General features: G+C 47.2%; 1 pseudogene across 1 annotated transcript; it reads right to left on the reverse strand.

Annotated features, from left to right (window-relative positions):
* Window positions 1–373: 373 nt before the first annotated feature.
* On the reverse strand, window positions 374–3,626 carry LOC308228787 (annotated as a pseudogene). The gene is made up of 5 exons: window positions 2,484–3,626; window positions 2,179–2,276; window positions 1,363–1,458; window positions 888–944; window positions 374–473 (listed from the first exon to the last, which is right to left on the reverse strand). The product of its transcript is annotated as an uncharacterized misc_RNA (transcript).
* Between the last annotated feature and the right edge of the window lie 2,606 nt (window positions 3,627–6,232).

Genomic DNA, 6,232 nt, shown 5'->3' on the forward strand with positions numbered 1-6,232 from the left:
ATTTATACAGAAGTGCAAGGTGCCATGCAGGTAAGTGGAAAGACAAAACCTTTGCTGTAGCCAGCCTGTAATTCACCCAGACAACATATAAGCAAGCAGCAAGAGACAGGATACCGGAACAAATTACATGGAAAAGGAGATAGCAAAGTCAAGCACTACCATAAGACAAACACCAGGAGATTTGCAATACAAAACAGAGCTAAAGATTTTAGCAATATATTAGTTACTGCTTCCCAAAGGGAATTCCTTTGCTGACTGTGAAATCTGCTCATTTTCCTTCAGAAATTCCTTGGGATCATTTTGCCTCTCTGCATCTCCCATGCAAGACACTGCTGCAGATCCCGGTACCCAGAAATGCCACACAGGGACACAGTCAGCCCACTGAGGAGGTGTTCCAGTGGCAACTGGGAAAGCCTATGCTGTCTGTTGGGCTGAATTCCAAGCCTACAGCTATTTGGAATGAGAGGCTTGCACTAATAAGAAAATCAAATTGTGCGCATCACAGACAACCTTCTTCCCCAGCAAAGCAGATCCCTGCTCCACTCTGCAGCCTCCTTCATTTGGAGCTTGATTTTCTGTGACTCACAACATGAGTCTTGCATTTTTAATTTGAAAGAAAGAGAAAACAGGCCATTTGAGCTCTCCTTGCACAGTCCCCTCTACATTACTTATGCTGTATTCATATTCTGGAAAGCAGCCCTGTGGCTATGCAGCTGCTCTTGCTGCCCAGATAAGTGCAGGCACCCTGCACCCAGTCACAAAACTGTCAGCTCCTCCTACCTCAAGAAATGACAATTATTGCACCCATGAACACTCAGAATAGCCACAGTGGGAGGCCAGCTCTGGAAGCTACCAGAACACCCAAGTTCTACCGATCAAGCTCTTACCTGCTCTTTACAAACACCTTCTTTTCACCCTCTGCAGTTGATGGCTCTTGGATGAGACTGTTGGGAGAAGCAATGTTGAAGGTTTCACCAGTAAATCCAAATCTCTGCACTTCAGCTAAAGATTCCCTGGAGTTTCGGTTCATAGCTGTGAACTGACAAGAACAAGTTACCTCCCAAAACAACCAGCCAGAGTTCAGCTCTGCTCTCCAAGTAACACAGGCCTGTTTTGGGAGTATCCCTGATTTACTGCAGCAAGCCCCTTGGGTGATGCTTTCCAGCTATCCCAAACTATGAAACTCATCTGAACCAGTCCTGGAACAAAACTGATTGCTGAACAGGAGCTGGAAGTGGAGCAGTCTTTTATTTCCCTTTGAAAAACAAGTACATTCAAAACGTCAAAGCCTCCAAGCTCAGGAAGCCAGGGTGTCTACCCTCCACCACCAGCACAGCCTTACCCATGCCATCTGGGGGTTACCTGTTGCAGGAGCTGCAGCTTTCTTCATATGGATGTGCACACTCTGGATATAAAGGCTCAAGCTCTGCTTCCAAAATGCATGTGCATTGTTTCAGGCTTTAAAAATAAAGATGGGGGGGCTTTATAGACAATTTATCAAATTAGGTTACAGAAGACAGAGGGTAAGAAGCACCTTGCAGAGCTATTGCAGACAAGAATTCTGATAGCTCCGTTCTGTGACTGCAAAAAAGGAAAGTATGTATTTGAGTAAAGCTGCAAAGATAAAACACTGAGAGCAAAGCAGGAGTGGCAGCTGAGTCACCCAGCACATTGCTGCCTGACCAACAAAAGCAGGAACCTGCAATGAGTCCCCAGAAGCAGCAGATTCTTCACGTTACTTAAGACCACGCTGGGAACAGTAACACAGAACGTTTGAGGACAGCAACCACAAGGAAGAATCAAAGTGACAAACCCAGGCCCAGGAGCACACAAGAGCAGAAGAAACCACCCCTGTGCAGTGCCCAAAGCTGCTCTACTGCTGCCACCTGCAGGAAACCACTGCAGGAGAGCAGCCAAGGAGCCAGCACAAACAGCTCCTCTTCCACCCTGCACACCACTGCCCAGGACTCAGTTATCAACCTTCTTTCTCACTTGGACCAGCCCTATCTTCTTCCTCTCTCATAGCATCTTACAGGGGAAAATAGTAAGTATTCCCCCTCTCCCCCATTTCAGTCCATCTGAAGGAATAAGTAAAAGGAAACACAAACCCAGGAGCACACAACCAACCAAACTGGTTTAGGGACCACAGGGACATTTTGCAGGCTCTTAAGAAATTACCTTTCTTCCTCCTCCTGTGGCACAGGAATAACTTTGCCAGGCTTCTTCCCACTGGTTGTCTCTTCCTGCTCAATCTGGCCTCCAGCTGTATCACCTGACTAGAAAGATAAGAAAAAAGGGGATTAACACCCAATTAAAAAATCATTCCATGTAAGTCTCGATTATACAATTATAAAATCCCACTTGGAAAACCTTTCCTTTCTGTGTAAAAAGGCCCATTTGTGCGCACATGGACACAACTGCAAATATCAGAGTGAAATGGAACTGAAAACATTTTAGCTGCAAGAATTAAGATGTGTGTTTACTTCCATGCTGTTTGATGGCTGTTCTGCTTCTGTGGAATCCCCCTCATCACCCTCCAGAAAGCTCAATTTCCTTGAGAAACAGCTCTTGGTTGCTTTGGGAACTTCTTGGCTCTCAGATCCAGAAGATGGTGTGGAACACCTCAGCACCAGAGGCACTGAACCATCCTCAGCAGGATTGTGGTTGGCAGAGGGCACACATCTTCCCCCACCATCATCACAGAAGTCAGGCATGTGGCTGCTGGTAAGAGGAGTCTTCCTCAAGCTTTGCCAGCCATTGGACATCAAATCCTCCAAGGAAGCTTCAAGATCACAGCTATGAGCAGTTTTATCACTGCTGACTGTTTCTAAAGCTTCTTTTTCAGCTTCCTCCAAACAGTTGTCCTCCAGAAGCTCACCCACATCACCAGCATCAGTTGGGCTAAGATTCAGAAGCTCCTGGATGTCAAGGTCAAAGAGCATGTGAGCTACTTGGGTTGACTGCAGGAGGTTCTCATCCAAACCACACTTTCATTCAGAAGGCTGGGATAACCTTCAGAACTGACTGAAGAAGACTCTTTGAACAGAGGTTCATTTGGGTTCTCTGTGATCACATCTGCCCTGATGGCTGATGCCCCAATGTTCCTGCTGCTCTCGTCCTTTTCACTCTCTCCATCCACATTTTAGCTCAGAGCTGTCTTTCTAGTTAGGTACTGCTCAGATTCCACACAATCATCTGCCAAGATTTCCTGGATCTCTTCCTCAGTGAAATTGAAAGGAGAATTCCCTTCTTCACTGTCTGACAGTGCCAACAAGGCATCCTCTGGCTCACTACCATCAAAACATCTGCTGATGTCTAAAGAAATGGCCACATCATCATATTTTGATGCAGAAGAACTGGCAACAAGGTTGTTATGGCCAGCATCATCCAGAAAACAAGGGGATCCTTGAAAGCAGGCAGGGCCTGGGGAACAGAGCAGCAGTTCTCTTGCTGGGTCTGGAGTGCTACAGTCATGACGCAGCACACAGGCTTTCTTTGCTGACTGCAGGGCCTGAACCTGCTCTGAGGAATCCAATAGTCTTCGCTCTGGGAACTGTACTATCAACAGTAGGCTTAAATTCATGACAAAGACAAACACCAGAGGTGTGAGGGGAATGGTTGTCCATGTTGCTGCTGGTTCCTGTGTCTCAGTGATCCTGTGCCCTCTGCTTACAGCTCTAGAAGCTCATTCTCAGGTTCATCTGATGCTGGTGCCCTTTGATCAGCCTTCAGAAATCAGCAGGAGTCAGCTCCAACCTGCCAGGAAAACCAACATCTTAAAGAACCTCAAGTGTTTTCCAAAGCAGCAGTGATGTGAAGGGGAAAGCAAAGCCACCAGCTGAGGCACAATGTTAACTCACAATCTTCATTACCTCTACTCCAGACCATTTTAGGTCTTAACACCACACAGTAACAACCAGTCCTTCATTCCCTGGGTGTTCTCACACACAAGGTTGTTTGGCTTTCTCAATCAGGACTAACACAAGTCCTACTCACTAACACAGTCCCTGCCATCTCCTCCAGAGCTGCTGTAAACCAGTCACTCCAATACCAGCATTCACAGGTTACTTTCTTTACGACCTCACATTCAAAGTGCAGAGCACCCTTGAGGTGTTAAACACAGCTTCAGAGATGCTCCCAGGGCCTCAGTGATACCAAATAAATAAGGTCTTTTTTTGGGGTAGGAAAAACTAAGCAAGCAAAGTAACTGCCAGGGAGGTCTGAGGACATTCAGCAGCTCTTAGTCACTACCACACTCATACACAGCATGTTTTATAGTGAGAGATGAGAAGATAAAGAAGCTTCCCGTAAAATTCCATAGTTTAGAAGCATTCACAAACAAAACCTGTTTTCCTCCCGGAGAGGACTCACACTAACATCAATCTTTTGACTTGGATGCCCTGCATTTGACTCTCACCCAGCAGGAGAATCTGGGCTAAGAAAAGGTATTTCCTGTCCTCTTTGACCAAGGGATTTAAAGGAAAATACCTTGTGTCTTTCCACTGCTTTCAAAACAAGGGGGGAATAAACCCCAGGGAGTTCTGCTGCTTCTCCATTATTCTGCCCAACCAATAAAATTCAGCACTGTCAGGATAATGCTTTCACCACAGTGAAGGAAGAAAATACCTCGGGAATCAACTACACGCATACAAAACCTACGCAAGAACACACAGAGCCATAAGCAGTCCTCCCAAGGCTTGTCTGGAGCTCTGCAATTTAGCTCCAAGTGCTTCAAAAGACAAATAGAAGTAAATGAAACCTGGATCGGGTCCCAGAGTGCAGCAGGATCTAGCTCCTAACTGATAAGGACCTGAAAAGAACCAAAATGCTTTAAGCCTTTTAGCTGGAACAAAAAGTACATTTGGGGATGTTTACACACTCCGCTTGCAGACAGGGAACTGGTTTCTCTACTGCTGTGACCTTCCCAAGTCACCTAAATGCAGCCTACGCTGGGGCTGTACTTTCAATCTGACATCAGCTGATTCAGAAGCAGAACTCTGGTAACAGTGATTCATGAGCCCAGACAGAACCCCCTGCAATTCCCAATGAGTGGAATTCAGGGGCTGTTTGAGGGTTTTAAACCCTCAATAACAGCTTTAATGGCTCTGAAACTGACGTAAGACAACACTGCCCCTTTCACCCCACCCCTCATTCCAGCACTGGTGCTTGCGCAGTCAGACCATGCTGGAGCCATCGCATCCCCATTGCTATGGATGTGCCCTTCTCCCTGGGGCTGCCAAAGGAAGGCTCCTTGGAAAGTGTCGTGGTTTAAGCCCAGGCCGTAAATTAGAACCACGCAGTCTACTTCTCCCACCACCACCTTTCTTCCCTCCACTCCTGGAGGGACAGGGAGGAGAATCAAAAGAATGCAACTCCCACGGGTTGAGATAAGAACAGTTTAATAACTAAGGTATAACACAAATCACTACTGCTACCACCAATAATAATAATGATAAAGGAAATAACAAGGAAGAGAATACAACCGCTCACCGACCGGTACCTCACCCCCACCCTGCAGTGTTCCAGCCCTTCCAGGCGACTCTGTTCTACCCTAGGCATGACATGCTGTGGTATGGAATACCTCTTTGGCTAGTTTGGGTCAGGTGTCCTGTCCCTGCTTCCTCCCGATTTCTCCTCCTCCCTGGCACAGCATGAGACTCACAAAGTCCTTGGTCAAGGTAAACATTCTGACCAGCAACTGAAAACATCGGCTTTATCAGTGTTATTCCCAGGCCGAAAGTCAAAACCACAGCACTGCACCAGCTACCCAGAAGGAGAAAAACTGACTGCTGCTGCTAAACCAGGACAGAAAGTTACATGTTTTGCCATAGAAGCACGCACTGGTTTGTGTTGGAAGGGACCTTAAAGCTCATCCAGCTCCAACCCCTGCCACGGGCAGGGACATCTTCCACTGGAGCAGCTTGCTCCAAGCCCCTGTGTCCAACCTGGCCTTGAACACTGCCAGGGATGGGGCAGCCACAGCTTCTCTGGGCACCCTGGGCCAGTGCCTCAGCATCCTCATAGGGAAGAGCTTCTGCCTAAGAGCTCATCTCAATCTCCCCTCAGGCAGGTTAAATCCATTCCCCTTGGCCCGTCCCTACAGGCCCTTGTCCAAAGCTCCTCTCCAGGTTTCCTGTAGCCCCTTTAGGTATTTCTGTGGGTGTCTTCAATGAACACCGAGAGCCAAAGACAATGCTACCAAGACACATCCACCTCCAATGCCCACTGCAGC

Source organism: Psittacula echo (genome assembly GCF_963264785.1).
Source record: "Psittacula echo genome assembly, chromosome: 21".
Classification (NCBI taxonomy): Eukaryota; Metazoa; Chordata; class Aves; order Psittaciformes; family Psittacidae; genus Psittacula; species Psittacula echo.